The sequence below is a fragment of the Vombatus ursinus genome, unplaced genomic scaffold (genome assembly GCF_900497805.2).
Source record: "Vombatus ursinus unplaced genomic scaffold, bare-nosed wombat genome assembly UNPS02005286.1, whole genome shotgun sequence".
Taxonomy (NCBI): domain Eukaryota; kingdom Metazoa; phylum Chordata; class Mammalia; order Diprotodontia; family Vombatidae; genus Vombatus; species Vombatus ursinus.
Genome location: NW_020945064.1, coordinates 14,662,750 through 14,684,613, shown reverse-complemented (window position 1 = coordinate 14,684,613; position 21,864 = coordinate 14,662,750). Strand labels below are relative to the sequence as shown.

Here is a 21,864-nt window from a genome sequence, read left to right as displayed (position 1 = left end):
TTCTTCTTCTTCTTCTTCTTCTTCTTCTTCTTCCTCTTCTTCCTCCTCCTCCATTCCTACCCATCCTTTAAAGACTAACCCAAATGCCTTCTCTTTGTCAGACTAGGGTTCATTCCTGTCAGCAGTTCTACTGACCCATCATGCTCAAGTTCAAGAATAACAGATCCCAGGGCATTGGTGGAAGATCATTGCAGTTGACAAGGATTGCAGAAAAGCTCTGTGTTTGGCACCAAAGCTTGCTACAGCTCGGTGCCATCCACAGGAAGGGAGCAAAGCAAAGGGTGGGATGGTGCCGGGCTAATAAGACATTTGGGGTAATCTTCCTCCTGCTGGTTCCATCTCACTGTCCAGATCCCTTAAAGGCCTTCATTAGACCAGTGGAGACAGCATAATGACACACTTTCCCATGGTCCAGAGCGCTGTTTCTTGAAAATGTTTCTTCCTTGTTGTGACAAACAACACAGGCAGCCATAAGGGAGACGAGAGAAGAATCACCAGTGAAATGAGCACAGCTCCAGCTGCCTGGGAAAGTAACCTATCCAGAACCCCTCACTTCCTAGTCAGGTCAGCTACATGGGGGAGGGAGTAGAGTGTCATGAGCCTGCCAGTAAGAGTCAGGAGGGACAAATTTAAATCTCAACCAATGCTTACTAGCTATGGGAGCCTCTGAATCTCAGTTTCACCTGCATCAAATAGGGAATAATACCACTTAATGCTAACTATGTCCTGGAGTTGTTGGGAGGAAAGAGCTTTGTAAACTTTAAAGCGCTATAAAAATGTAACTTATTGTGATCATGTGAAATGAAATTGAAACTGTATACCACTCCAAATGCGTGTGAGTTTACACCATGTAAATCCTTATAACAACCCTGTGACATAGGTACTGTTATTATACCCACTTTATGGATGAGGAAACTGAAGCCAAGGGAAGTTGTCTGACTTGTTCTGGATTGTATAACCAGTGAATGTCTGAATTCAGGCCTTCCTTACTCTAGCTTCAGCATTTTAATCCACGACAGCACTTCACCAACGTCCATGCCACCATCCCTCATCACTTTCCTTCGAGAATTCTATTTAGACTGCTAGCCATTCACCATATATGACCTGCTATCTTCATCCAGAGGTGGTACCCTACATCTTGTATGTCCACTGCCCTTACTTCAGTCTGACAGACTCTGGTTTCCTTCAGCTCAGGTGTCACCTCCTTTATGGAGGCTTTTCCTAATGCCCTCAGCTATTATCACTCTCTTCCTTTTGAAATTACTTGGTATTAATTTGTATATACTTTGCATTTATTTGTGGCTTCAATTCAATTCAACAAACCTTTTTGTTTTAGTCATATTCAGTTGTGTCCAATTCTCCATGACCCCATTTGGAATTTTCTTGGCAAAGATACTGGAGTGGTTTGTTATTTCCTTCCCCAGCTCATTTTACAGATGAGGAAACTGAGGCCAACAGAATTAAGTGACTTGCCCAGGGTCACACAGCTAGGAAGTGTCAGAGGCCAGATTTGAACTCAGGAAGATGAGTCTTCCTGACTCAAGGCCTGACAATCTATCCACTATGCCACCTAGCTGCCCCAAACATTTATTAAGGGTCTACCAGGCACTGTGCTAAGCACTGAGGATACAGCTAAGAGAAAAAAAAAAAAGCCAGTTCCTGCCCTCAAGGAACTTACAATCTAATGGGGGAAGACCAGACACAAAAAGAAGCTGGAAGGGGGGGAGAGGGAAGGAAACTAGGGGATACCTGGTGCAGAGTTCAAATCAAATATGGATTAATTACATTAAATTATAATTTTAGGCAATGGACAGTTTTGTTTTTATTTCTGTATACTAAATGCTTAGCATCCTGAGCGTTTTACATGCAGTAGACATTTAATAAATCTGGAATTGAATTGAAATTAATCTTCTAAGCGTTGGTTATGGGAGTGCAGAGGCAATCAGATGGTTACACCTTACTTAATATGAGAAAGAACATTTTATCAGCCATGGTAACTGGACTTATAGCTAAGAAGCAGCTGCTTTTCAAAACTAGATTTATTGCAGGAAATGGTACATTTTATACACAATAACGTCTTTTACACTCATCAATTCTTCAAGGAATTATGAATAAATGATTCCTGCCTCATATTGAGTAAAATCTGCCAACCTTAAGCAAATTATTGCTTGCCTAGGAATCGATAATTAAGAAGACTTTTCTCTATTGCTTTTCTCTCTCATTTTTCTTTTATCTGGTTTCCACCCCCACATCCCCCTGCAATTCCTCAGTATATAAATTCCAAAGTCAGGATTGTCTTTGTTGTATATTCAACAAAGCCACTAACAAATGAGGGTATTTGAAAATGTTAAATCATGGGAAAAAGCTAAGGCAGATGGTGAGACAATGGTAGAGGGGAACCAGAAGGTGTACAGAATATGGAATCATAGATCATAGATTTAGGACTAGAAGGCATCTGTGTTATGTACCCAAAGAGAGTAATCTGCCCAAGGCTGAAGAAGGACTGAGTAGGAATTCCAACCCAGGTCTTCTGATCACACATTCAGCACTCTTTCCACTGCATCATGATAGATTAATTGAAACTCCTAATTTATTTCCTAAAATATTTTATAATTTGCAAACCACATTTTATAACAATAACTATGAAGGAGGTGATATTGCAGTATTATCAAGCCCATTTTATAGATGAAGAAATTGAGGCTCAGAGACGTTAAATGACTTACTTGCCTATGGTGGTTACATTGCTAGTAAGTGTGGGAGGTAGGCAGGGGTGTGCCGGGGGCAGCTTACACAGGCGTCTAAGAACTGACTGTTAAATTTTCAGTGTGAGCACTTATATTTCAGAAATTGGCAAATACAGGGCTTGATTTATTGTTTTGTTGATTTGTCCAGATTTAAGAAAGTCATGGAGAAAATGTTAATTCAGATTAAATCTAAAAGCAGCATGCTTTCTGGAGAGTCAGTTATTAATCATTTACCAGCACATTCCTGGAGGTAGGGCTCAAAACCCAAATAATCTGACACCAAGTCTAGTCCTCTTTCTATGACACAAGCCTCCTTCTCTTTTAATAAGCCGAGACTGGAGGAGTAAGAAAGAAAGCAGTACAGTAACAATTCTGGAAAGATGCATAGACTAGGATTAAGAAAACTTGAGTTTGATTCTTAGATCTATTATTACTATCCGTAGGATTCTGGGCAAATTCTCTGAGTCTCAGTTTCTTCTTCTGTAAAATGAAGAGACTGGACTATATCCTTAGGGATCTTTCCTTTGTTTCTGTTCTTTGATATCCTGAACCTGACTAGCATACCAAGGACACCTTGGCCTGCTAGCATCACCACCACCACCATCATCATCACCATCACCACCACCACCATCATCATCATCATCATCATCACCACCACCATCATCATCATCATCATCATCATCACTAGCATTTATATAATACTTTAAAAGTTTTCAGAATAATTTACATATGTTTTCTCATTTGATCCTCACAATAAACTTGTGAGGTAGGTGCGATCCTTGCCCCCATTTTATAGATAAGGAAACTGAGGCTGAGAAAGGTTAAGTGACTTGCTAGTAAATTATGAAATTAATGGTGATGGATTAAAGAGACCTGAAAGATCCTCCAATACAGTCCTATTTTATAGATGAGAAAACCGAGTTACACAGAGGAGCAGTGATTTGTCCAAGGTCACACAGAAAAGAAGAATTTCAAACCTAGGCTTTCCTGACTCCAAATCTAGTACTCTTTCCAATATATCCCACAGCCTTCAAGATTTTTAAAGTTCTTTCTAGATCAAAATCTTATGATTCTTGTGCTCTTTCTAGTTAACAAGAAAATAATTCAGATGGGCTCAAAAGGCATATAAAATTATGAAGAATTCTTTATGTGATTTATCTCTCTCATTTTCCTTTCATCTGAATCCTGTTCCCCCCACCCCCACCCCATGCACTTTATTACATATATTCCAAAGCCAGAATCATCCCAGGGGTCCAATTTATTCGACCATCTACAATTCTCATCCGATGCAAAGCTTCCCAGGTTTATCAAGAGAACAACATACCACAATTGTTCTTTCACTTTTCAATGTCATATGCCATCTCTGTTTGCTTTTGTTGCACAATAGAAATAAAACTCTTGGTACCAGAATATGGTAGCAACAGATGGGGCCATGGTTATAAACTCACTTGGCTTTACTGAGAGCATGGAATAACCTACCAGCCCCTGTTGTTTATTACCTCATATGCTTCCCTCCTCTTCCCTTTGAGTATCCATCCCATAAGTCAACTCAGCCATGGAGAGGTACACAAAGAGGTTAGGGAAGTAAAATTGAGTTTTGGTAAAGGGGAGTTTGAGCAAATACCTTGCTGGTGGCCATATGAAGAAACATAGGGAATTGAAAAACTCCTCTATCTGGTTTATTACCCAGAACCAGAAAATGTCTGGAGCCAGAAGAAATTTTCAAGATCATCTCATTCAACAATTTCATGTTACAGATGACAGAACTGAGATCCTGAATAAAGGAGTGACTGGCCCAGAGTCACACAGCTGGCGAGTGGAAGAGCCTCTCCTCAAACCCAGTTCTTCTGACTCCAGGTCAAATTTTAGGAAAATCATCAAGAGATTGGAGAGCCCCTAGAAGAGGAAAACAAGGTGGGGAGACCAGAGAACATGACACACGATGAGCTGTTGAAAGAGCTGGGAATGTTTGCTTGGGAAAAAACAGGATTTAGAAGGTGACAAGATTATCTTCAAATATAGTAGGAATGGCTGTGAGAAGTCCTCAGGACTTTATTTCCCGTGATGCTTGAATCAAGAAAATATCATTGGGAGAAATTCACAGAATTTTTTAAAAATTCATTTTATTCCAAACTTAACCAAACACCACAGAGAATGGGCATTTTCCTTTTTTTTAAAAATTGGAACAGTATTTACCCTTCTCAGTCCTGTGGCACCCCTCCCATTCAAAAATCATGGGCAAGGGCTTAGGCATCACATAGATTAATTCTTGCAGTAACTTGGGATATTGTTTGTTTGGGCATAAGCCTTGAATTCATCAAGGGCAGTGAAGTGTTATCTTACTATCTTCTCACTTGTCTTGAATCTAGGGAGATTTCTGTACCCAGGTCTGATGCCTTTTCCACCTTGCTATGGGACATTAAATGAGATTGTTGTACCTCAGGTAAGGGAGAAAGCGCAGTGGTCAACTAAGACCTCTATCTTTTTTTTTTCTAATTAAAAATGACCCACTCTCAGGAATCTACTTATGTACAAACAAAGACTAGGGAAGATGATTGATGCAGTCTGGTTGGACTAGGCCAATGAAATTAGAAATATAAATGAGAAAACTGAGTTGCAGAGAGGAGCAGTGATTTGTTCAAGGTCACACAGAAAAGAAGGATTTCAAACCTAGGCTTTCCTGACTCCAAATCTAGTACTCTTTCCAATATATCCCACAGCCTCTAAGATTTTTAAGGTTCTTTCTAGATCAAAATCTTATGATTCTTGTGCTCTTTCTAACTAACAAGACAAATATATGGATGGGCTCAAAAGGTATATAAAATTATGAAGTATTTTTTATGTGATTTATCTCCTTCCTTTTCCTTTTATCTGAATCCTGTTGCCCTCCCCCCTCCCCAATACACTTTATTATGTATTTTCCAAAGCCAGAATCATCTTAGGGGAAGAAGGAAGGACATGCAAACAGAGGCAGCCAGAATGACCAATGAGCCGATAAGTACACTCACCAGACACCAAAGGATTTGGCTAACGCCTGTGTTCAGCTTTTCTTGGGGCTAGAGTATTCAAAGGGGGATAGGGATTGCTTATCCTAGAGTGGTCCATTTGTACAATGCTCCAGGTCTCTTTGTCTTCCTAGGTCAGAAGCTGTGTGAGCCCTATCTACCACGGGTCACTCAGAATTGGCTACAGTTCTTAGCACAGCTGGTTTCCTGGAGCATTTTGTGTCTCAGGATCAAAACCAGAACTCTTGATTTTGCTTGACTGATGGGACCCAGGGTGGCAATGAAGTGGATTAACATATGTCTCACTGTATCCTGTTGTTACCACAGGTTGGCTTATATACCATTAATAAACTGTAAAAGGTAGATTAACTGAGTGTAGGACTGTGTCTTTGTGCCTTGAAATCCCAGACTGAACTGACAGAACAATTGATGAAAATTCAGAAGAGCCTTATGCATGTTTCCCACCTGGTTAATATTTGAAACTCATACTCCATGCTGCATATGAATGATACTAGCTTTATTGGACTGCTAGAACTGCCATGTCTCCATGGAGAGAATTGATTTCATGGATGTCAAAAAACCAAGAGGTGAAATTAATTCAGACACTAAAGCCTGAGCATTAGAGATATTCTTGGCTTGGGTCCAGACTTCTATCCTTAAATGGGCACTAGTGAATTGAAACTTTGAAATGTAAATAGAATAGGTTTTATTTTTTCCTGGTCAGCTTATAACCGCTGTGCTATGGCCTCCTTCCAATTCCTGTGTCTTTACTTATCACGAAGAAGAGCTGGTTACAAAATTATCATTTAAGGAAACCAAACTGTAGGATTTCTGACAAAGACCCCAATCAATTCTTCACCTTTGCCTTTGGCAAATTTCTTGTGAACATTTTTGATGGAACTCAAGCCAGGTTCAGGTCACCTGAACTAATTTATGAGTACAATATATATGTACAGTTCCCAAAACAGTTGGAACTCAAAAATAAGGGTAGAATTTATTCTGGGGCTCATTAGTTCAGGACTCATTCATTCATTACATGCTTATTGAGGGCTTACCCTGTATTAAGCATTGTATGGAGTTCTAAGTAATAAAAGACATGATGACCCTTGAGAACAGGAAAAGAAATAATTATGTCACGTGACCCTAGGTAATTAACTACTTCTCTTGACACAAGTTTCCTCATCTGTAAAATGAGAGGGGTTGGAACAGATGACCTTTCAGGCACCACTCAGCTCTAAATCTATGTTCTTGAGATCCTTCCCCACCCAATCATGATATGGTCTTCTGAAGATAATGTTCTACCCAGAGATAATGTTTACTACTCAGAGTGCTATGTGTATGATATTAGTAATAAGAGCTTTAGAAGGGAAAGCAAAAGTCACTTTTGGCTAAGGTGATTGGCAGAAATTTCCTCAAGGAAGTATCATATTTGATAGAGACGAGTATGAAGGAGAACTCTTGCTAGTACATTTGATATTTATAGCTAATTAACTCAAATGGTCTGAAGTTATACTTTTTTTTCTTTTCGGTGAGGCAATTGGGGTCAAGTGACTTGCCCAGGGTCACATAGCTAGTGTCAAGTGTCTGAGCTGGAGCTCTATCCACTGCGCCACCTACTTGCCCCCATGAAATTACTTTTTTCACTCTGTCCTTTGGGCTACTTATAAATAATACCACCAATAATAATAACCAGCATTTATATAGCATTTTGAGGTTATCTTACTCGATCCCCACAATAGCCATATGAAGTAGGTTCCCTTATTATCGCCACTTTACAGATGAGGAAACTGAGGCTAAGGAAAATTAAGTGACTTGCTCAAGGTCACACAGCTGGTAAATATCTGAGTAAATATCTTGTCTCTAAGTCTGCTCTCTATCCATTGTGCCACTAGCTGCTCTATAACCCAACAAACTCTTCTTTGCCTAGTTCTGGAATACTAGAAATAGCAAAGTCCAAGCTTCTTCATGGCTAAATTCTTCCTTGTTAAAAGGCGCATAGTTTCCAAGTCACTGGCATCTGTCTTTTAGATAAGACCACTTTTCTCAAAACAGCTAAATCAGCAAAGAAAATAAGATAAGCAATGTTTGAGAAAGAACTTGGCAAGGAGTTTTCCATGCAAAATGTCTTTTCAAAATGATAGACAACAGTAACTAAGTAGGAACTTAGATATAGAAATTCAAGGAAAATTATAACCATCCTAATTTTAGAAAGTTTTCTGAAAGCAATTCGCTTTCCAACTACAGTATAGAGTTACAGCTGTAGTTTGCCCATGCACATGTGAAGAATCCTGTACTTAAGTTTATTTTTTGCCAGTTCCAAAGGAGTCCATGCTTTCTAGTTAGAAAGACCCTGAAATTAATGTACCACATCAGATGTGAAGAATTCAGATCTTATCCTCCCTCATTCTGTCAGTAGATTAAGAACTCTAGAGCTATATAACTCTCTTCCACAAAAAAAGACAAGAATTTGAAAGCCACACCAGAAGTCGCTTAATAACACATCTGAGCTGTGAAGCAGGCCCTTTTCACTCAACTGAGATCTGGACGTAAGTGATGTGCGGAGGAGTTCAAGATGTCGAAAAGAAGACAATCCAAGTGGCGGTGGCTGGTTGAATTGGATGGAAATCAAATTGGTTAAATCACTAGCCCGGAAACTCTATTTAATCTATTTGGTTTTCTAGCCAAAGTGCACTCTTGTCATTTGATAGAAACTTAATACATATTCTTTCCAATCCAAGAGAGAGAGAAATAGGCTTCATTTTCAGTGTGAAGCAGTGATTCATTTTTATTCCCCCCCACTCCCACCCCCAGATGAATTTTGTAGCTACATAAAAACACAGAATGCTGATCTGGCATGTAGAGACATGTCTTTGTCCCCTTCAAGAGAGCTTTCACCAGAAAATTGGAGTGGAGTCTTGGTTTGCCTTGAGAATAAGATCACATCCAGTCTCATGATGCTCGTTTTATTCGGACTACATGGCCCCACAATTCTTGATTGTACTTTTGGCATTTCACATGCATGCATACATGCCCGTCTCAACCACCTTATAAACCTTGAAGTGTTATAGAAAGGTGTTATTATAAAAATTAGAATGATTTCACCAAAATATTCCAGATTCTCTTCTGCAGTATGTGCTTTGCTAAATTTTCTCTTCTATTACCTCCTACCCTCCTTAGCTCTGGAAATACTCACAAGGATTCCTCAAGGCATTGAAAATAGCATAGTTAAAATTCTTAAAGGGAGGGGTGTAGAGGAGTGTTTAGATTAATGGGAATGGGAGGATAAGGGAGGGATCCTTGGGAGGATAAGGGAGGGATCTTTAAGAGGGGAGGAGGAGGGAATAGGTCAATGGGGCAGGATACTGAAGGTTGTTTACATTTATGCAAATGGAAGCATAAGGGAGGGATTCTTGGAGAGGAGGTAGGTTAAGTAATAGGGCAAGGTAGCAGGTAGAAGTAAAGTAGAGGAGTCAGGAGAGATAGGAAATAAGAGATAAGCACAAACATAAAAGCAAAAATCAGGAGTAGAATTTGTTAGGGAAAATATATGTCTATACATGTATGTATGTATGTATGTGTGTATGTATGTGAATGTATATATCTATATATAAATATATCTGTGCTTAATTGTAGCCTTTGGGGGGGAGGAAAAAAGAATAAAGTAAAAAGTGCACAGCTGAGAACAAAAGAAAACTTATAAGGAAGTGAAGAAAAGATGGACAGTTTTCAACACAACCCGTAGTATTTATTATATAGGGTTTCTTGAAATGGAAAGTTATTGCTATATATTTTGAATCCTTTCTTACATTCTGCTGTACACATGACATGTTTTTTTTCTTTTCTTATTTTGTATTTAAGTTTCAATATTCAAGTTTACAGTGCATTTCTTTTTCTTTTCTCTGTTGTGTATTTGTTTCAGTATTTAAGTCTAAAATAAAAAAAAAATGAAAACAAGTTTCTTTCATTTCTCCTGACTTTCCCCTTTTTGCATTTCCCTCCTTGACTTGGTCTGCTCTATCCAGTCACCTATTAATAAACTTGACACAGAAAGAGGTAAGGGCTTGATGGTGTGCACCTACTTTCTATGTACAATAATGCTGTTCATTTCTGTAATCTCTCAACAAAGATTTTATTTCTAGAGAAAACAAATCTATACTTAGAACACTCTCCTTGAGCATCTCTTTGATGCTTAATGGGATTTCCTGAACATTGACCTGAGGTTTGAAGATTGGGATTTGGATTCCAGCTTTGCTGCTCGCTCTCTCTCTCTCTCTCTCTCTCTCTGACCTTGAGTACTTCAGCTCCACTCTTTGGCCTTTAATTTGTCATCTGACATGTGAGGGGCTTGGACTAGATGATCTCAAATGTACCTTTCAGCTTTCGATTCTATGGTCATTAATATTTATCTACCTGGAAAACAGGGAGAGATACAAATTCAAGAGAAAGGATATTCATGAACAAGTTAACCACGTCACAGTCATGGGGATAAGCCACAGGGGGTAAAAGATAATAGGTACTCTCAAAATTGACAAGCTGGAATGGACAGGTTGGTGGCAGGTAAACATGAAGGACTTTCCAAATAAAGGTTATTTTGAGTCTAGTGAAAACAATTCCTTAAAGAAAAACAATCATGGGACAGGGTCACAGCCTGAGAGAGAACAGGGGCTGTACAAACTAGGACTGGGGGTAGACAAACAAGCTGGGCAGCTATCTGAGACCCAGCACTAAGCAGGGTCCAAGGAGGGACATAAAGATTTTTTTATAAATGCACAAGGCAGTAATGTCGGAAATTTCAGCTCTCAGTGACACATGACATGTAGTAATTACAGTTCCATAGGTATGTTATTCTTAATATCATTTATTATGGAATCTATGTCTACAAATCTTATGTCATTAAAATTCAGTGCAACAAGCAACAAGTAACTGTTATGTATAATGCACTGGGAATATGAAGATAAACACAAAATAGTTCCTCCACTCAAAGATCTTAGTCTATTGGGCAAGGCCAGCGTTGGAAGAGGGATGGTAGAAGGAATAGAATGATATACAAAAAATACACTATGAGACAAATGGAAGAGAGAGAGAACACCAGGGACTTGGGGAAGCCAGGGAGAGCTGCATGGAGGAGGAGGCACCTGAGCTGAGTACTGAAGTTTCTGATAGGTCAAGATGGAGAGGGGTTTATCTCATTTGATCCCCACAATAACCCTGCATGTAATTGCTAGTATTATTCCCCTTTTAGAGATGAGGAAACTGAGGCTGAGAAATGTTAAGGGACATTTGCCCATCATCAGGCAGCTAGAATGTGCCTGAGGCAGGATTTAGACTCAGGTCTTCTTGACTTCAAGTCCAGACCTCTATTCACCATGTCACCCAGCTGCTCCTAAGCCCATGTGTCTAGGGGCCAGCTCCATCGCCTTTGCTAAAGGCAGAACAAAATCAGAAGTAGGTCCAGACCAAAATTCTTGTTTGTCAGATGGCTCCTATCTCTGACATTCTCTCTGGTCTCAGGGAGGGGCACTATGCCCTTAACAATCTACATTCACCATTAAAAGCAATGGAATAAAGACAATTAGGCTTGGCTCTTGATATACTTACAATACGAGGAGGTAGAAATGACAAAGTCAGGAAATCAGGAAGGGCAGCTGACTCAGAACAATTACACAGGGAGGAAACCCATACTGGAAGTTACGTAGTCCTAAAAGCATTGTGGGATTGTTCTAGAAGATATCTCAACACTGAAAGAATGGAAAAAAGTCAGAGATGATGTCATTTTGAGGACATCGATAACTACCCATTTTCTCGTCTTTATAGAATCTTTATGAGAAAAGGGTACATGTGTATTGAAGGTGCTCTTGAAGGAAATACGAGGAGGGAGCAGACGACCTTTTGTGAATAATCTTCTAAAGTAGACCCTACCTTTGCAGTCGCACATTTGATCGAAAGTTCTTGGGAGCATGAAGTCCTTTTGTGTTTGTTCTTGAAGTAAAAGACAACCTTGAAGATTATTCTCCAGCAAAAAAGGGGTCTCCAGCTTATATAAAGATCTTAGAAGATTCCCAGGTAAATGCAATCACAGAGAGAACTCTGTTCAACCAACTCTGATTGTTGGTGCTGTGACAAGCGTGCAAAAGGGAGCTGTATGTTTGTCAATGGTGTCTGTCACTGTCACAGAGGATATTTTGCACAGAGTCCAAATGGAAGAGAGATTCCATATAGACAGTGATGTCCCTCCCGTGTGCTCCTATTGGTAGGTGACACCATGTCATTCGTGTCAAGCCCCAGACATGACATTTCATGGTTCCTCAATGACATCATCAATCATAGATCTATGCAATCTATAATTTAAAAAAAAAAGATTTTAGCCTAAAAATCCACATAGGAAAAACCAAGTGGATGAAAAATGCCTTATTCAGATTATGGCACACAGATGGAAGACCAATTCATTGAGTTGTTGTTCAGTCACTTCAGTCATATCTGACTTTTCATGACCCCATAGATTTTTGGGGTTTTTTTTTGGCAAAGATATTGGAGTGGTTTGCCATTTCCTCCTCCAGCTCATTTTACAGACAAGGAAACTGAGGCAAACAGAATTAAGAGACTTGTTTGACGCCAGACTTGAACTCAGGTCATCCTGACTGTAACACCTACAGTTGATACCTCAGTATATACACCTAGGATAGAGACTGCCAATGGACAAAAAGCTGGGCCCAGAATTAAACAGACAGAAGAGTCAGCTGAATTGAATCTGAGAAATCACACCATTATTTTAATGATCCAAATCTGGTCCCTATTACCAAAATTCATCTTTCTAACAACAATATTCACCAGGTGACATATACATATTTGTGATTTTTAGAACATCATGATCTCTCAAGAATCAAAGTTGTAGCATATCTGCCTGCAGGACAGGCTCAATGGTGGGCATAATAAGTAGGCAGCAGCATATTTTCAGGGATTGATCCCCTAAACTCAAGAAGTTATATAAGGGATATTATCCAGGAAATTTTTTGGGGGGGGGAAGGATATAGGCAGGTCATGTGGTTATGTGGGATTAAAAGAGGGACATCCCAAGTATTCAACCAGTATCTATGAAATTAAAACAAAAAGACTTAAAGGAAGGCCACCAGCCTTTTTGTTGGGCAGACTCTTGGGAAAGATCTATGAATCATATGGGATGAGATGGCACAGAGAGATGGCATTCACCATGTAAATGAGATCATGGATACACCAAAGTGGATCAGAATCTCAACTGTGGCTGTATCACCCTTGATATTTGTGGAGCATACTCTAGGCACATCTAATTGTGTAAAATGGTGAGCTGAATTTACACATGCATATATTCAAACGCAGGGGAAAAATCCCTGCCCCTATTCCCCTCCCTTATGGATTGGAAGACAAATTTTAAAAATTCCTTTTTCTTGGGACTTGGATATTAGAAACTTAGATCCAGTCCAACACCCTCACTTTACTGGTGAGCAGGACTAGACCCATGTAGGTGGAACAATACATCTAAAGCCAAGCAGATAATACGTGGTGGAGTTTGAGTTTGAACTCTTGCCAGGCCCCAAAGCCTGGGTTCTTTCCACTAGAACAAGCTATCACCTCTGATCAGTTTGGGATCCCCCCAAAATAGCCACAAAGGAACATCTTTGACTACTCCAGTTCCGTCCCGCAGAATATTGCTATTATGATTTCACATCTCACCTTCATGATTATATCTTCATTCCTGGAGTATTGTAGAAGTCTCCTAATTGTCCTCCCTGGCTCAAATCTCTCTGAATTTCCAGTCTGTCCTGTGCACCACTCCCTGACTAAACTTCCTAAAACACCTCTTTCATCATAGGAGCATGGATTTAGAACCAGAAGTCACATTAGGTGTCATGGCACAAAGGGAGAAACTGAGGCCAAAAGGTTAAGAAGTTAAGTGACTTTTCTAGGGTTTCATAGCTAGAATGTGATAGAACTAGAATTTGAACCTGGGTTCCACTGATACCAAATCCAGTTCTTCTCCTCCTCCTCCTTCTCTTTCTCCTCTCTCTTCTTCTCTTTCTCCTTTTTCAAGGTCATCTAAGTGAGGATTTCTAGCAATAAAATTCAATTATTCTATACCTTCTTAATATATCTTTTGTTACTTCTTACAAAAACCCTCCACTCCAGCCATACTAATTCATTCCCTGTCTTCAGTAAGACCTGAATTCAAATCCTGCATCAGACACTTATTAATTGTATGACCCTGGGTAAGTCACTTAAGCGCTGTCAGTCTCAGTCTTTGCATCTGTAAAATGGGGATAGCAATAGCACCTCCCTCCCAGGGTTGTATCAAATGAGTTAACATATATAATGGGATTTGCAAGCCTTAAAGTATTATATGAATTTTAGTTATCATCATCATTATCACCATTATTCCCAATGCTATACTTTTGCATGTACCACGCCTGCTCCTTAGAATACTCTCCCCTGCCCCCATCTTCTCCACATATCCCAATCCTCCCCATTCTTTAAGGCTCTGCTCTTACTCCCTGAGGCCCACCCTAACCACTCCTTCCCACAAATGATTTTCTCCTCCTTTGACCTCATTGCCTAGCCTCTCATTTGGCACTTAGTCATCTGTAGCTTTTGTGCAAACCCTTAAAATAAGGGGTTGGACTAAAGGATCTTCAAAGTCCCTTCCTGCTTTCCATCGCTGGATCCTTTTCCCTTTGATTTTATCATTTATGAAGCACATGAGTGGCTATTTAATTTTTTATATATGTATTTCCTATCTCCCCTAACTAGAATGTAAATTTCAAAGGGCAGCAGGGGATTATCCATAGTACTATTCACATCCTTGGGGTTCAGCACTTTTTTTTTTGATGAATGAAAGAATATATTTTTAACTTTATTTTTAAAAGATAGGCCTTATTTAAAAAGAGTAAGGTACAAACATAGAGGTGACTGGATTTCAGGCATGGAGCCAGATGCCAGATGCTGCTGCTGCAATATCAGCCCTAGAAGCTGAGTTCAGAACTAGAAACGAGACCTCGCTTTTGAAACCATGGACCAGTCAAAGTGAGCCATCAGTGGCTGAGCTTATGGTCCTGGAAGATGAGACTAGCCACTACATGAAGTATTCTGGTGGAGTGCAAAGTGCTGAGCTTAGAGACGAGGAATCTATGTTGGAACCTTGGCTCTAATACTTAGTGGGGTAAGTAGGAGCAAGTCACCTGACTCCTGGGAGCCTTACTTTCCTCCTCTGCAAAATGAAAGGATGATTATACTTGCACTACTTATCTGTAGTGTAAAGGGCTTTGAGGATCCTATTTAAGAACCCTTATTGGCTCCCTATTGCCCCTAGAATGAAATCCAGTCTGTTTACCTTGGCATTCAAAGGCCTTCACAGTCCTACTCAAGGTTAACTTTTCAGGCTTATTATATATTATTCCTCCTAAAACCCTCTACCTTCTGGACAAGCTGGTCTACTTGCTGTTTTCTGAGCTTGGACTTCCATCTCCCACCTACACGCCTTTGCCTACACTGCAATCCATTCTCACCTCATCCCTTAGAAGCCCGAGCTTCCTTCTAGCATGTGTTCCTGTGTCTCCTTCCTACGGAAGACTCTGCTAGTCGTTAGTATCTGCTTTCTCCCTTGAAGTAATCTTTCCTCAAATGCTATAGTCCCTTAGAGCTTTATGACCACGTAAACTCCTTGAAGGCAGAGATTATTTGTTTTTGTCTCCTATGCCTAGTGCCTAGCACATAACAGACATTTGAGAAATTCTTACTGCATTAGCATGGATTATAGAAATGTTGAGTTATTATGGCAATACTAACATTTAAATAACGCTTTAAGGTTTACAAATATCTCATCTGAGCCTCATAACAATCCTGGGAGGCAGGGGCTATTATTTCCCCTTTTACATAGGAGGAAACTGAGGAAAACAGAGGCTGAGGTCCCACAGCTAGAAAGTGTCTGAGGCAGGATTTGAACTTGGGTCTTCCTGTCTCCAGGTCTAGCTCGTATTCATTGTACCACTTAGCTGCTATTATGACATGCTCTATTACCACAGACACATTTTATAAGCAAAACATTGACTCTTCGAAAACTGATGAGTTAACAATAATTCATATTTCTGCAGTGATTTGAGACCTAACCAAACCTTTTTTTTCCAACTGTGAGAATTTTTTTTTAAATGGCATGATTTTATTAATGGGGAAACTGAGGCCCAGAGATGTTAAATGTGTTGCCCAGGGTCACGTAGATAGAAAGTATCAGAGCCATGACTCAAATGCAAGTCCCAGCCTGTAAGTCTAGTGTTTGTTACAGTATGCTAGACTACCTCTCTGTCAAAGGAGACTTTACATTTCCTGTGATCTGTCACGGCTATGATTTGTGGTGCATTATCTCCAGTCCCCTACAGAGAAAAGGCAGATTGCTGTTTGGTGTCATTGAGCTTTTTATAGGTCACTACCAATGATTGTGCATGAAGAAAGCCTCTTTTCCTAACTTCAGAAAACAAGATTAACCCTGGACTGCAGAAGCCTTCCTTCTGCTGCTTTTCACAGAAGGGAGAGTGACCGGCATTCATCGAGGAAATGTAGAGTGCACAAAATATTAAAATATGTTTCAGAAATGCCATAGCCAGGACCATAAAGGGGAAACAGGTCGTGGGGATTTTGAGCAATGAAGAAGATGCTGATTTCCTCACAGCTCATCTGTAAATATTGCAAAGTTTCCCCTCACTCTCCATCATAATGTGTAGAAGCAGGCACACCTTCCTGGATCCTAATAGATGCCATTCTTAGTAGTACCTTGAGGTTGGTCAAATGCTTTTGTATACGTCATCTCATTTAAGCTCTAGAACAACCCTGGGAAAAAGACACTATCATTCTACCCCCTGCCCCATTTTGCAGATGACAAAACTGAGGCTCCATAGAGTTTTAAGCAACTTGCCTACGGCCACATAGCTTGAGTCCACAGCAGAATTGGAACCCAAGTCCTCTTGATGCTAAGCTGGGTGTTTTCTCCATTATGGCACATTACAAGGTTAGCAACTGACAGATCTAGAGATGAGATTCCAAGGGTGAGGAAGCTATAGCCTCCCACCTGTGGCCTCGAGGTTCCCCTCCCCTGAAGGGTTGCCAAATTAAGGGCTGGGAATCGCTGTTCAAGAATGTGTTGTTGTCTTTGTTTGACACTAACATCCTAGGAAGGCAATGACCATGAACGGATCTCCATGCTTCTCACCAATTCCAGGAAACATTGGATATTTTAAAAAGACAGCATGGCCTTGCTCGTAGGCCTTCAGTGTGAGGAGACCATATAGAACAGGAAAAGGAGGCCAGATCTCGAGTCTGAGGCACTGGTTTGTATGTGGGCTGTGCCGCTGCCTACCCATGTGGCATTGGGCATGTGGCTCATCTTTTGGTCTTAGTCTGTTCTTTGGTGAAATGAAGGCTTTAGGCTAAGATCCAAGGGCCTTACAACACCTACTACTTTCCTAGAGGTGGTCAGCCTAACCCTGGGCTAGGGCCTGCCTCAGATTTTTAGTAAAAAAAAATGACCTAATTAGCTAGTCTACCTAATTACCTGCCAGCCAATACAACTGTAACTGACTGTCATCAAATAGCCCACTAGCAGTCTTGGATCAATTAGTAATCGTAAGGGAAGCAGAATGTCATTAATTATAATAATTAAATTTGTGTTGCCCCTACGCATGGATTTATGATGATGTGGGCTACCACTGAAAAACTTGTATGCCCCCTGACATAGTGAAAAAATGCTGGACTAGGAAGTCAATTCTCCGTACTTGTATTCCCACACCTAACATAGTGCCTGGCACATGATGATGATGATGATGATGATGATGATGATGATGATGGTGATGATGATAACATTTATATAGCATTTTGGGTTTGCAAAGTACCTTATAACAATATTCCATTCGATCCTCACAACAACTCCTGGAGGTAGGTGCTGTTATTATCCTCATTTTAAAGATGAGGAAACTGAGGCAGGCAGAGGTTAAATGACTTGCACAGGGTCACAGAGCTAATGAGTATCTGAGCCCAGATCTAAACTCCAATCTGCTCGACTCCAGGCCCAGTTTCTATCCATGGCAACACCTAGCTGCTCTCATTATTAAGCTCATAGTATGTGCTTCTTATATACCTGTTTGATTGGTGAACCTGCTTTCTATGCCTAGCCTTCCTACTCACTATCAGAGTGATTTTGGACCAATCACTTACTGCTCTGGGGCTCCTTTCCTAGAGTTAAATGAGATGCTCTTATAGGTCCCTTCGAGATACAAAATCCTATTAGAGAGTGATATGACATAAAAAATTTTGATTGGGATAACGAGTCAGGTGACTTGAGTTTGAATCATGGCTCTGTGACTAACAAGGTATATTCAACCATATCATTTTACTGCTCTGTACCTCAGTTTCCCCATCTGTAAAAAGATCTCTAAGGTTCCTTTTAGCTTTCAAGAGCTGTTGATCTTCGGCAATCACTTACTTACTCATAACTTTAGTTTATAGTTAGACCACTTATGCTCAAGATCCCATCTGGACCTTAAATTCTATGACTTTTTAATATTGACTTGATGACACAGTTCTATGACATAATAATAATTCAATTTGTATAATACTTTAACATTTTACAAAGCATGGTGCTTGTAACAGACTTGCTGCTTCGATTTTACTGTAAAGAAACACACTCGGGGCAGCTAGGTGGCTCAGTGGATAGATCTGTGGCCTTGGAGTCAGGAGGACCTGAGTTCAAATATAGTCTCAGACACATGACACTTACTAGCTGTGTGACCCTGAGCAAGTTACTTAACCCTAGTTGCCTCACCAAAAAGAAAAAAAAAACATGCTCACAGAGGTTAAGGGACTAGTTCATATAAACACAGTTAGTGTTATATGGAAGGTAGGACTTGAACTGAGGAGTCTTGATTGCAGGTCCATTGAACTTTCCACAAGATTCCACTGTCTCACAACAATGACACTTTGTAATTCTATAGTACTTTCCTACACAATTGGTCCAAGAGGTTTCTAGGCAAACTCATCTTGTTAACTAGGTAACTAGGTGACACAGTGGATAGTGTTGGGCTTAGAGGCAAAAAGACCTGAGTTTGAACCTGGCCTCAAGACACATCTGTGTGACCTTGGACAAGTCACTTACCCTCTGCCTGACTCATTTTCCTCCTCCTCCTCCTCCTCATCATCATGATAATAATAGCAGTATTTATATAACACCTACCATGTGCCAGGCTCTGTACTAAATACTTTACAATTATTATCTCATTTGATCCTTATAATAAACTTGGAAGGTCAGTGCTATTATTGTTCCCATTTTACAGATGAGAAACCAATTACATATATATGTGTGTTTTGTATATATGAAATATATGTTATGTTTGATATATTCATATATGTCATATATATGAAATGTGTATATATGCACTCAGACAAGGGAATGTTTATGAAAGGAAAGTAAAAGATGTCATTCAATATATGTACATATCTATATCTATATATATAGATATAGATATATTACATGTTTATATTTTTAATCTGGGTTTACATGGTATCCTTCCAGTAGAATGTAAACTCCTTGAGGTTATTAACTATTTAGTTTTTGTCTTTTTCTCCCTGGCACCTAGCCCAGGGCCTTGAACACAATGGGTGCTAGATAAATGTTTGTGTATAGTAGGTGTTTAATAAATGTTTGTTGAATCAAAGCATTGAATTGGTCATAGTACTACTTCCTGCTGAAGGGTTCATTTGCCATTTGAGGCCCTATTTGACATGCTTATGAATTCTAGGGAAGAAGTGATTAATCCCTATTCTTCTGTCGGATGATAGCTTTCTAGTAGCTTTGCTTTCCCTTTCCCTGGCCAGGATGGTGAGAAAACATAAAGTCATATTTTGTATCCCCAGTGCTTAGCACAGTGCCTGGTACATAGCAGGTGCTCAGTAAATGTTTATTGATGGATTGATGATGATGATGCTATAATTCCATCTTCAGATTTACATGTATTTCTCTCTGAAAGGTAGAACCAAATTCTCAGCCATGATCAGCACCAGATCTTTCCTAAATGAAATTAGTTTTTCCCATTCAGCTGCATGCTTTTGGACGTCTCCATTATGGAGGAGGAACCTTATTAGCCCTAGAACTCATACCTCTTCAGTACTAGAACCTCTCTGATTAGATGCCTGAGGAAGGAGCTCCTCCCAAAACTTTCATTTAAGGAGGGTGCCCAGGCCAGCCATCTCTTATCTCCCACCTGGCTGTAATCCTTTGGACTTCACCATTATGCCCCCATGTCCCTTCTTCCCTCCTATTCAGCTTCCTTTGGTAAGCTCTTTGAGGGCATGAACTGTCCTTTCTTCAGTATTTTTATTCTCAATGCTTAACACATGGTAGGTGTTTAATAAACGTTTACTGATTGATTGAACCCTGCCATTTCCAGATGGATGCATCATGGATATTGCATGATGCCAACACTTGTCTGTTGGAAACCCCTTTTCTGGAAGTAAAAGATGTCTTTCTAATATTGTGACCAAGGTAGGTTGATGACTGGAGCATCCCCTTGTCTGAGTGAACAAGACTGACCAAAGAGGAATAAAATGAGTGGAATGACTTGATCAAGAGATTTAATTATTCATGGTGCATATTATAAATTCATCAAAGGTGTCATGGCAAAGATGTCAGCCGATCTTCCCCATTGACAGAGGATTGAACTCTGTCATGAAAGACTTTTGGCTTTTAGGCCAAATCTACAGCATCTGTCATGCAGCCCAGATCCCCTTTTACAGGCAGTCTGGGTGCTGGTTCCCAAGTAGTACAAGGCCAAATTGTGGACCACACAAGACACTTGTGAGCTTTTGACTGTCCTCCCTGGATGTCCAACAGGCACAGGCACACACAGTATTACTATGTGCCTGGCACATAGTAGGTGCTTAATAAATGTTTGTTGATTAATGATTGATTGACTTTCAGAGCCTTATCTGCCACTCACTTCCTCAAACCCACTCATCCACCAAACTCTAACTCTTGAAAGGACAGATTGTTCTGAGTAGCATAGACCAACCCTAAAGGCATTACAAAGATGGGTCAGACCCCGTCCCTTCCTTATTTGGTCAGGGTGGAGCTCTAGCTCTGAAGTTTTGAGACTTTCTATACTGTCCCCACCCTTTGTAAACAAAAGGCTTCAGGCCAGAGATTACATATATGCATATTCATATATGTATGTATATATATATATATATTTGTATACCTGCATATGCATAGTTTAAAAATCTATTAGTAGCAATATAAACATTATAAACATTAGATAGTAAAGAAAACAGTTTGGATGACCAAATTAAATTCAACTAGTATTTATTGAATATTAACTTTTGAGAACAGAGCAGCACATTATGTTGGAGTTATGGGGAGGAAAGGGGGAGCAGACTGATTAGACCTAGTTCCTTTCTTCTTTTTTTTCTTTTCTTTTCTTTCTTTTTTTTTTTGGTAAGGCAATTGGGGTTAAGTGACTTGCCCAAGGTCACATAGCTAGCACGTGTCAAGTGTTTGGTCTGAGGCTGGATTTGAACTCAGGTCCTCCTGACTTCAGGGCCTAGTTCCTTTCTTTAAGCAGCTTACAGGTAAGTAGAGGGGAATAAAAGAAGTACCCACATAACCATGGTAGGAAGTAGGATATAGCCAGTACCATAAAACAAAAAGAAACAAAATACACTGTTGGCTTAGAAGAGGAAGATGATCTATTGGGGGGGGGGTTGGGGAAGACTTCCTAAAGGGAGTGGTATGGAGTTTAGACTTGAAGAATGGGTAGGATTTTTACAGGTAGACACACTAGGGGCAGAGAGAAAATGAGCAAAGGTAGGATACTGGGAAACCTTGGGGTTTATTTGGGGAACACTTTGACTGGAGTTTGGCTTCTTCATAGGCAAGCAACCATGGCTTCCATTACCATTCTACCATAGCCAGTCACAAGACTCACCACCACCAAAAATTGCTTTTCCTCCAGGATCCTAAATTCTTAAATTTTCCCCACTGATCACAATCTCCTGAACTTCCACTTATCTCATCGTCCCACTCCTCCTAACCCTGTTCCTTGTCCTTACCC

The 21,864-nt window shown here is 40.0% G+C and overlaps 1 protein-coding gene across 3 annotated transcripts in view; it reads right to left on the bottom strand.

The window, feature by feature from the left end:
- The window catches only part of SMPD3 (sphingomyelin phosphodiesterase 3), a 252,378-nt gene that overhangs the window by 213,965 nt on the left and 16,549 nt on the right, over positions 1-21,864 (bottom strand). The window contains exons 1-2 of one of the 3 annotated variants that reach the window (XM_027847629.1): positions 11,669-11,915; positions 11,348-11,487 (exon numbers count right to left, since the gene is read on the bottom strand). The exons of 1 other annotated variant lie outside the window; for it this stretch is intronic. The gene's annotated coding sequence lies outside the window, so the exon portion shown is untranslated. Of the gene's footprint in view, positions 1-11,347; positions 11,488-11,668; positions 11,916-21,864 lie in introns of those variants that run through there. One more of the 3 variants, XM_027847630.1, reaches the window with a different exon arrangement.